The 11256-nt window shown below is 39.1% G+C and overlaps 1 pseudogene; it reads right to left on the bottom strand.

The window, feature by feature from the left end:
- Positions 1-1914: 1914 nt before the first annotated feature.
- On the bottom strand, positions 1915-2777 carry LOC129752635 (N-alpha-acetyltransferase 16, NatA auxiliary subunit-like; annotated as a pseudogene).
- Between the last annotated feature and the right edge of the window lie 8479 nt (positions 2778-11256).

The following is an 11256-nucleotide window of genomic DNA, read 5'->3' as shown; positions in this document are numbered from 1 at the left end:
GGGAAAATTATTTCCCTTGAAAACTAAAATCAAAACCTTTCAATAAAACTTGAAGTATGTATGGTCCGTCATCAAAATCCAGTTGTTGTGTTCTATTATTTTTATAATTGATGTTGATTGATTGACAATTTTAATTGAAAAATCTTGAAATTTAGTCCAAATATGTAAACATGTTTGTTCTAATACCAGACCAAGTTAAGTCAAAATCGATGAATGTGATCAAAAATGGTGCCGGGATGAAGATGAGGTTCATTAGCGCCCAGCAGACGATTTCATTCTTTTTTGGACGGATGTTTGTATGGAAAACATCGTAATCCATGGGTTTTTTTTCACAAAACCTAAATTTATCACAAAAAACTTGTAAATTGCTTAAAACTTGATTCGAACTATGTTTCGAAAGAGAAAATGTTTCAACAGGGAAGAACAGAGTTTCAGAAATGACCTGCTACCCAGCCAACAATTTGGTAGGTATATCAAAAGATATACGTACGTCTATGTCGACACAAATCATCGTACATGACGTTAGAAAAAAGCATATACCTACCAAAAGTGGAGGCAATATACGTACATGTTTTCGTTATTTTCTGGTTTACGACATCGACAACATCATATGTGATGTCATTTACGATGTTAGAAATACTTTGGTACTTTATGTCGCAATGGCGTCGTTTTGTACGTTACATTAAAGGATTCGATTCATGCGCATTTACGATGATGGGAGTATTGACAGTTCCATCCACACTTTATGCGATGTGTGTTTTACCCTTTTACGACTTGAAGCGATATGATGATAAATTGGCGATTTAAGTCACCCTTAATGCGAGGTGTGTTGAACTCTTGTACGACTTGAAGCAATCTGTCGATGAATTGGCGATCTAAGTCACCCTTTATGCGAGGTGTGCCGAACTCTTGTACGACTTGAAGCAATCTGTCGATGGATTGGCGATTTAAGTAACCCTTTATGCGAGATGTTTTGTATTCTTGTATGACTCGAAGCAATCTGACGATGGAATGTCGATTTATGTCACCCTTTATGCGAGATGTGTTGCATTCTTATACGACGTTTAGAGATTTTAACTTCGATTGACAACTTAAGTCACATTTTATAAGATGTGTGTTGTAAGCTTGTACGATATGATGGAATTTGACATCCAGTCCATCCTTTAAACGATATTTTATGTGAGTTGGGATGTACTCATGTACGATTTGTATCATAAAACGATTTTGCGGACCATTTTATGTAGCATGTTATGTGTAATATTGTGATTGGAATACGACGCTAGGAAGAAATAAAATTAATTGATGATTTAAATAGATTTTTATTTTTCTAAACCTTTGGATACACTGCTTCACAATCATAACAGTAAAAAAAAACTTCCACTTAGATCGATAAATCACTGAACACAAGTTGTTACACAACACATCTTCGCCGGAACCAGACCTTGGCCCGCCGTCATCATTATGGCCGTAATCACAGAGAACTCTCTGCCGTAATCATCTCCACCGCTCTACCGAAAATTTGCACTATGCGGTTCTGGAATTGATAATTGAAAGAGAGAAAAGAAAAAAATGTCAGCTATTTTCAACTTAAAGTTAATAAAATTTAAATGGTTTCATATTTGTTTTAACAGCACCGCTCGGCAAGCTGTTTGCAATAAACATTATTGTTACATTCAATTTACAACTTATTATCAAAATGAATGATATGTTTACCTTTTTTTAAATAATTTCTTCGTTTCACATAGTAGTAATTTAGGATTTTCATCGAATTTGGCACGAATAATTTACACGCCGCGTAGGATCCTTGGTGACCTGTTAAAAAAACGAAAATTTAATTAACTCGAACGATACCTATTCGATAGCCGTATGCTACCTTCAACACAAAAAATTTTTGATACAATAACGTTCAAAATATCAGTTCCTCGAAGTGGGTGTCGAACAGTCCCCGATGGCCCGGGCACGATTCAGCGATTGCAACATCAGCAAGCTGCTGCTGATGTGAGTGAGCCCCGGCGTGAGTAAATTTCTTACGCCATCAGGTGCGTCTCGATGTTATCCTCGGCCAGCTGCTGCAACGGTCTCAGAAATTCGATCGCTTTTCCGAGTGGATCATCCGGACGCGCTAGCTTGTCCGGTATCAATTCGTCCAGCTGAGGTGCTTCCGGATCTCCGTCCTGGTTAGCGTTCCGCTGTTTGTTGTGTTGTTCCTTCTTTTGGTTGGCTTGAGCATTCTCCTGTTCCGCTTTCTTCTTGGCTGCTTTGCGTTTCTTGTTACGGAGCTTTTTCAGTTCAGATGGGGGGTGATTTTCTGTAACAAGAGGAAATATTAAAAATAATAATATACGTTTTTATTGTATTGGTTTATTATCCTAAGCTTTAGGGGATTCATGAAAAAGATAACTTCTTTCACCTAACTGTAAAATTGTTTATACCTAATCGTTAGGTAAACTTACCGACATCAAGTTCTTCTCCGGCTGACTTTGCAGCTAAGGGTTTTTCAAACAGATACCGGTGAAACGGAAATACAACCAAAATCACTGAAGCGAACTTTAGAAGAAAAACACACCGCTAAATCCTACCTCTATCTCACATTTGGCCGCCTGGAAATAGAACGAATGTCTCCGCAGTACGTCCTCCAGCCGAAGGAGACCCACGTAGGAGCGCAAATTCATCTTCCGCATACAGTAGGTGTGGAAATCGAACTGATCCTCAATGATTTCCGCAAAGTGGCGCTTAATTTCGTGGCTCTTTTTTAACACGTTCGTCGCCACGCTCATTTAGGTTGTTTTACTTGCCGGGCCCAAAGAAAATCTCGGAGCATGAAAGCAACCAGGGAGAACTCCATTATTTGTAACGTGTGGCTAAACTGAGCGGCTCACTTGAGTGAGAGAGCGTCACATGCTTTTTGATGTGACGGGGCCTCCCAGGAAATACACCCGTCACCCGAATATGGGTGCCGTGGCGACGAACGTGTTAACGCTTCGCCCACTTTTCCAGACGCTGGTAGGCGAGACCACACTCCGTCTGGTACCACATGCACTGCATTTCATTGGGGTTTTCCATTGCCGAAACTCCCTCTCGGGTGAATTTGGCGCAGATTTCGTCTGACTCCTTTATCTGGCACGTACCATGTACTTGGCGCACTTGGAATTGATGTACCGATCGGCAGTGTCCAAACTGGCCAAGATGAGTGGGAGTTATCTGGGATTTGGGAACAATTTCGAATATCCAGCGACATAAACATTGCAGAGAACACAACACCAAACTGGAAAACAGCTGTTTCGGTGCGCCGACGAGAGTTGACGATGACGATGAAAAAATGATAGCTGTGCTGCACGGAAACTTAAAACAACTCATTATATGAACTTGGTATCCTAAACGACACTGAATTGCACCTTTTTGTGATGATCGTTCAATCTTCAAAGTTACATCCTAAACGATACTTAAGGGGGGGGGGGGGGGGGTAGGGTCTAACGGGTATAAAAAAAACACCATTTTCACGATTTTTTCCTAGAGCTATCGTTCAAACAAATGTATTCAAATTTTTTGCATTATACAAAGCATTATTAAAAGAACATTTAGTAATTTTTTAGTAGAATAATATTGAAAAATGAGCCGGTGACGGAGCACTTTCGAGGATGCCTTTTAAAAAACAGGATTTGCGGTGGACACTGTATCTCAGCACAGAATCATCTGAAGTCAAAAAATCAGAGCAAAATATTTTTAATAGATGTTTTTCTGGACCCCAACGTTTTTATTTAACTTAAAAAAAATTTTATGAAATTTTTGTGGCTGTTTGAAGTAAAAACTACGATTTTTCACGAAAAAATCCGCCATTTTTCACCTGTAAAATCTCCCCAAAGTAAAAAAAAACTAAAAAGAAAAACGTTGGGGTCTGGTATTTTATATGGAGAAAATATGTTCCAAATTTGAGAAGAATCGGATAAGTAGTTTTCAAATGACGATGTCCACGGACTTTTAAAATGTGCTTTCGAGAAAAACGCGTTTAAAGTTTCTGCTCTTGCTTTCTTGCAGTATTAGATAAGAGGAGATAAAGGCCTATAATTTCTACAGTTTTGCTTCAATTGACTTGAAAATTTGACACAACATTCTTGAAATGTTTTACAATAAGAAAATAAAAAAATAAAAAAATCGATTTTTTGAAAGTGTTAGACCCTACCCCCCCCCCCCTTAAGTAAGATACTTTACGAATCTATCGGTAGTAATTTACGATTATAGTTTATTTCTCACTTTTGTATGAATTGAATGCTACTTAAGAAATCATTTGCGATTCAATGTGATTCTATTTAACATCGGTTGCCGTTAATACGACTCGTTCTGTCATATCGTAACTAAATCGTAATTCATTTGTTTTTATCACCTTTTACGATGAATATACGATATGGTCGAATGTTAAGTGTATATATTTACGATTCCGATTTGGGTTGCCCCCATTTACGAGTTTGACGATGATTTTTTTTACGATTTCATGTTGGCTGGGTAGTTATATCGATAAGCAAATTTGATCCACAATTAATGCGAATATTCTATTCGCTCTTTTGTTTCAATACCAGCTCTGTTGGAACAATTTCTATTTCTTAACAATGCCAGAATGAGGTTACTATCAATTTGCAACATTCTTTGTGATAAATTTTGGTTTTGTGAAAGAAAAAATCAAGCATACATAGATTACGATGTTTTCCATACAAACATCCGTCCAAAAAAGAATGAAATCGTCTGCTGGGCGATAATGAATCTCATCTTCAACCAGGCATCATTTTTGATCACGTTAATCGATTTTGATTAAACTTGGCCTGGTATTAGAACAAACATTTTTACATCTTTGGACCAAATTTCAAGATTTTTCAATGAAAATTGTCAAAGATATAGCAAATTTAGTGAAGCAACTCCAAATTTCCTTTTTTTACGGGAATAGCTGTATCTTTGTTTTTCGTCATTGTAAAGACTTCAAATTTTGTGGAGTGTTAGTTGGATAGTTGAACTAGATTGCGTGAAATTTTCATGAAAAAATATAAACCGAGAGCTTGTCAAAGTTGGAAGTGGGTGCGCAGCATCATGCGATTTCATTCTTTTTCGAACGCAACTGTATAAGACTAGTTTTTAGGACATAATAACAAGGTTAGAATTGATGCGATTCAACTGAACTGTTTTAGAATAAATCGTTACATCTGAGGCTTCTAGAGCTAAAGGGCTTAAATGTAAAAATGGTCGATCTGGGGTAATAATGCCAAACAATTTTCCATATTTTGTAGCTTGCTCAGATTTTTTAAATTATATTAACATACTATCACGTTCGTCTTAAAAAAAAAATACAAATCATCTTAAAATATATCGAAAATGGCCAATGGCAACAACTTGAAAGCGTGTTTTCTCGAAACTAGCTGTTGTGCGTTTTTACCCCTTTGGCTAAAAGGGCTTCATTAAGAATTTAATTATTTGTCTCTGAAATGAATTTATTGTTTCGAAATTGGCCGATTTCTTATGCGACAAAATCAATACACTCGTAGCACAATTGTTTCTCATTAATCTGTCGAGAGTGGACAACATTTTGCCTTATATTATACCCAACCCAACGAAAGGCGATGAGTTTTTTTGCGCTGCCTTTGGCAAAACGCTGCATTCGAGTATCCAATTGTATCGAAACCAAAAAGATCCCAACCCGTCTAATCCTTGAAAACTGCTTCAAATCCGAAATCGTACTGCTTTCTTGTGATTTTTCAGCAACTCGGTGAAAAGCGCCCGTAGGTTTGAATAAACATGTTTGTTTCCCTTTTGGCTAGCTTATTTTCCACACGTTGTCTTCTTTCTAATGTCTACCTTCTACTGGCCACAAACCTATTTCCCGAAATTCTAAAAATGGCTGAATATGAAGGGAATATGCAAAAAAACAAACGGTTGCAATTCATTCACCAGAATTGGGAAAGAGTTTTCAAAGCTTGTCAAATGTTGTTTCTCCCGTTCGTTGTGTGGCGAATGAATTTTTCTTCAGAAGCTATTTCAGTTTTTTTTTTCTTTTAGTACAGTGAAGGATTAAAGACTATGCACAATAACTATTGTTGTTGCAACTAAACCGACAATGCATCGCGAAGTTGGAAAAAGTATGCACGTTCTCAGCTGGTCTTGTTGATCAATATTCAAAACGGTTTTTTTTTTGTGATGAGAGATTCAATCGGAATCATTTTTCTAGTTGAGCCCAAAAATGTTAAAACAAATAAGATATATTGCATGTTCTCGATAAAATCGATTTAATGTTTCCGTGCTACACAAGATTTGAGAAAAGTAGTAGGTACACCAACAAATCAGACTCTACTCCAATAATGAACTTCCTTGGAGGTGAAATTATCGGAGTCAGCCAGACCGACACTACCAAGATTTCAAACAATTGGCATTGTCCTCCCATCGCAACCGCATTGCAAATGTCTGAATGAAACCATATAAAACATATCCTATCACAAGACGAAGCAGGATGGAAATCAGCTAGCAAGGATATTGTCGAATGATGTCTCGAGTGCTGTGTGTATATTAAGCACTGACCACACTGACATGACACTTGAAACAAAAATTCAACCATTTTCTGTCTAATTTTTTGTTGTCAGATTTTGCAGGTTCACAATATCAACGGCAGGTGGCGAACCTGAAAAATTTGACAAAAAATGCCCTGTAGGAAAAACGGTCCTGTTTAGCTCGATTTTATCGTAGAAATTAGGTGTTTTATTTTTAAAGTTGGGTGGCAATTCCTAACTGGGATAGCATTTCTTCAAATCGATCGATGCGCACTCTGGAATCGACATTGCGTACTGTTGGAAAAAATTATCCAGAAACAAAATCGAGTGTCCAGTCAGTATGGTCAGTGTATTAAGGTTGCCAGATTGGCCGGTTTTATCAGGGTTTGCCCGTATATTTGATACTAAATTTAAGAACAGTCCGGCCCGGCCCGGTTGCCCGGATTTCATTGAATAATGCCCAGATTTTGCCCGGATTTATTCACTTTATTTGACAAATTAAACAAAAAAAAATTAACAAACTATTAAAAAACCAAATGTTTTGAGTTTTATAAAAATAATCATGAAAGGTTTTTTGGAAGCCTAAAATACGGTTCAAAACCTATCGATGAGTTTTGATGAAAAAAAAAATTTTTTTTTATTTTTTTTTAAATTTTGTTGAGGAGTTTCTGAGTTTTGACAAAATTTGTCAATTTTAAATCGAATGCCCGGTTTTTGCCAGGTTTTTATATAAAAATTACCCGGTTTGTCCGGCCCGGATACGTGCTGAAAAAATTCTGGCAACCTTAGTGTATATGTAAACCAGCATTAGAAGGAAAATATTCTTTGTTTCAAACCGACGACGAAAAAACAACAAGGAAATACAGTTCTACAAACTTTGAAAAGACACTTCATGTAATTAAACAAGGTCAAGTTTGTGCAATCCAGATCAGTAGGGGAGAATGACGATACTTGATCCTGGGGGGATACTCGATTTCATCGCTAAATCTCTAAACAGGAATGTCTAACAAATATCAAATGTTCTAGAAAAAAGTGCCAAATAAAAAAAAAAATAACAATGCTGTTATGTCAACAAATTTGAAAACTGTATTTTTCAAATTATTTTGTAGTATTTTGTTTGAAAAATTGAACATAATGTGATTTGAAAATCATTTTTTTTATCACTTTAAAATGTTTCTCACATGAAAAAATTATAACAAAAATATTTATTTCAATATGTCAATCGTTTGAGTTTGAAACGAGTTTCATAATGCCATATTTTCAATGCAATAGTACACTCTAACTTTTTTTTAAGAAGAAGTTTTCCAAAATGTATGACCCTTAGAGTCCTTTAATCTTCGGATTTTACTAGATTTTTCCCTTACGTCTGGGCATCCTGGATTAAGGATCAAGTCTCCTTTAGTCAAGTCCCCTGTAACATAAAATATATCACATTTTATATAGTCTCACGAATATGCTTCTAGTTCATCTACAGGGTAAATACGAAATTATGGCTACACATTCAACAGGGCATAACATTTTCAACATTGGGTAAAAATCAACCATATTCTGTACACTTTCTCATTGATGTGTATTGTTTACATGCTGTCAAGCTCGAAGTTTATTCCACAAAAGGAAAAACTGGAATGAACTAAATTTTCACTTGTTGATTTTCCTTAGTGATAAATTGGTTGCTATGCTAGTAGGGAAAACACTCGCCTACTAGTCGGTTGGTAATATTTCTCCCTACTTTATTCTCAGAATACTACTTTGCGAGCTTTGCTCGCCCACTTTATTCCCCTTTTCTCAAAGGTACAAAAAGGCACTTGTCGACGGATCCGCAACACAATATATAGTAGCACAAACTTTACTACCTCACGCTTCTGCTCTCGGGCCCCTCTCCTTGCGTATACCTTCTCATCGTTCGGAACCGGAAATATCAAGACCTCCTATTTACGCGGGGAAACTACCGAATTGCTAGGGTGGGTTCGGTTAGCCAGAAGTAGTTTGTGGCCTGAGGTCGTAATTCCGTGTCCCCGGCACTTGGTGACCTTCTGCGGAGTCACACGGCGCTGATGGTATGCGGCACGTCGATGAATTCGTGGTGCTAAGTCACGACGCCCTCGAGTAGGATTCAGCTGGCCGTCCACGTTCTAGGTGAAAGCTGTCATCGGCGTTCAGGTGAGCTGCCTCGGGAACTGATACCGGAACTCAAGGGTAAATTACGGGGTCCTGGTGATAGAGGGAACAAAATGGCGGCAAGGCTTTAGATCGGGAACACGATCGGTGTTCCGGATCTTGGGTTACCTGGTAGATCCCTTCCACAAACAAACGAGCTTGTTGTTCTCTGTCCCGTAGTTGACCGTAGTTTACGTCGGGCTTCTTTCACGGGTTCGGCACTGTTTCTACAATGCGGAACGAATTGTACTCGGACGATTTGGCTTGCCGTAGTACGCGCTCAGAAATACAATTTAATAATGACCATTTTGTTTAAGGTCGATGGCGTTCCGTACCCAGCCGTTAACCCTTCTTGCCCCTCTATCCCTTTCTCCGGTTTCCCCTCAGCAACTCAGCCTACATGATCTGCTGGCGTGTTCAACCCTGACTCCTCATGCGTGACAGGTGCTGCCATCTGGTGCCGTGTGCTAATATCGTTGTGCACATATGTTGGTTGGCTGCGTTCGAGGCTTTTTCGGGTTCAAAGGCAGGTCCGCTGCACTCTACACTTAATCACCAGCACTTCCTCGACATTTAAATTTACGCGATGAATCTTGACAATCTTGGTTAGAAACTTTCCCATGGTTACAAATTCAGCTTGATCATCTGCTTGAATGGTTGAGTCGAGCTGAGATTCTGGTTCGTTGATAGGAGCAGTGGAACACGGTTCTTGATGTATTGGTACCGGTTTCCGATTTGGTGAAACAACTTCTGAACTCTGTGATGGTGTTATGTCCTGCTGGTTCGATGACGGCAATCCAAACATGTCCATGAGAATGTTGAGTGGTGAATTGTAATCAGCTATTGTTCCCCTCTCACAGCAGGTGAATGAGTCAGTTTCCGTTGTCTGTGCCGTGGTTTGGAAACTTCCGAAAATGTTGCGTTGCAACGTTGGACCGAAGTGATTTCTCTGGTTCGAGCTGGATGGGTAATCTTGGAGAGAGGTAGTGGCCACAAATCAAACATTTCGATCCAGTCCAGACCAAAAAGATTGAAGTTTTGATTTGTCACGTAGCACAAACCAGATTTCGTGTTCTTGTCCAGAGTGATGTTATAATGCAGCTGACCAATGATGTTGAATGGTTTTCCTGATGCGGTTTTTGGTTGGATACCGGTTTGATGGAGAGGTGGTGAGCCAAGTTTCCGCCACGAACGCTTGGAGAGGATGGTGATGTCGGACGGTGTATCAAATTCCATACGTAACATCACTCCGTCGATGGTGACATTCAGGAACTTTCTTGACGCTGCGCTGCTTCCACGGTTTATAGCAAAAACTCCGTTGACTGTTGGTTTGAATTTTTCCTTCTGTTTCATGCTTTTGGCAGATGGCTTCGCCGAAAAGCAAATGCAGTAGCCCTCCTTGTGGCCCGTTTCGTTGCAGGCTTTGCACGTGTGATTTGAAAATGAGCAATCACGTACAAAGTGCATGCCTCCACAATGCCAACAAGGACTTTTTGGGACGCTTGACGGTTCCCTCGGTGATGAAGCGGGTTGATACGACTGCTTTTTCCGGTTGATTGCGCAGATTGAAGCTGTCATTGGTTGCTTCTGTTCCAGCATAGCCGTGTCGTGAGGTTATGTAAACGTTGGAATTCGGTGATCAGGCTTTTCAGTTTACATTCACCTGCGCCTTCTGATTCCAACTTCGATAACAACCTTGTTCGGATGTCAGATTCCCTCTGAGACCGTAGACCACAAATAAAAATTAAGGATTTGAACTGATCTGCGGTGATTTTGTTCAGCTCAAAATCTTCGCAGCGTTTATTCACGATCCCGGCCTAGGTAACATTATCATCTTCCCCGAGCTTCGTAAGTTGAAAACATTGATATCGCTTGTTGAATAGTGAAATTCGAACACCTAACAACTGTTTCAACTTAGTGACGGTTTCGACGAAAGAAAATTCACTTGAATGGGTCGGCAGAATAAAATTCACATACTTGTCGTGAACGTTAACGCTGAGGCTCCTCGACAGCAGGCGAACTTTTGCTTCGCCATCCAGATTTTCTCTGTCTTCCAGGAACAGGTCCTCGTACTTCTGGAACCATCGATCGAATACCAAACCGTTTTCGGGATCGTAGCATAACTCCTTGATGTTTGACGCCAATGACTCGATGATGAATTCTGAACCGCTTGCTGGCCGGACCGGGGCTTCTTGATTGTTGAACCGTTCCATGATAGCCATCAAACGAGCGTTTTGTTCAGCCATCTGTCGGTTTTGTTCGGCCATCTGACGATTTTGCTCCATGATGATTTCAAGCAATCTTGAGCTTTCGGTCGGTGGTGCCATTTTTCGTTGATTGAAAACTTGCGTTCTTCAATTCTCGTCGCCAAAATGTTGTACTTTCATAAATGAATAAGCTGATTTATAAAAGCAGACTTTATTCGACAAAAGACAAAACTGGAATGAACTAAATTTTCACTTGTCGATTTTCCTTAGTGATAAATTGGTTGCTATGCTAGTAGGGAAAACACTCGCCTACTAGCCGGATGGTAATACACCGGCAGTTCTGAAAAATGTTGAACATTCATCATTCA

This window comes from Uranotaenia lowii, chromosome 3 (genome assembly GCF_029784155.1).
Source record: "Uranotaenia lowii strain MFRU-FL chromosome 3, ASM2978415v1, whole genome shotgun sequence".
NCBI classification, from domain to species: domain Eukaryota; kingdom Metazoa; phylum Arthropoda; class Insecta; order Diptera; family Culicidae; genus Uranotaenia; species Uranotaenia lowii.
This window is presented reverse-complemented; position numbering and strand designations above follow the sequence as displayed.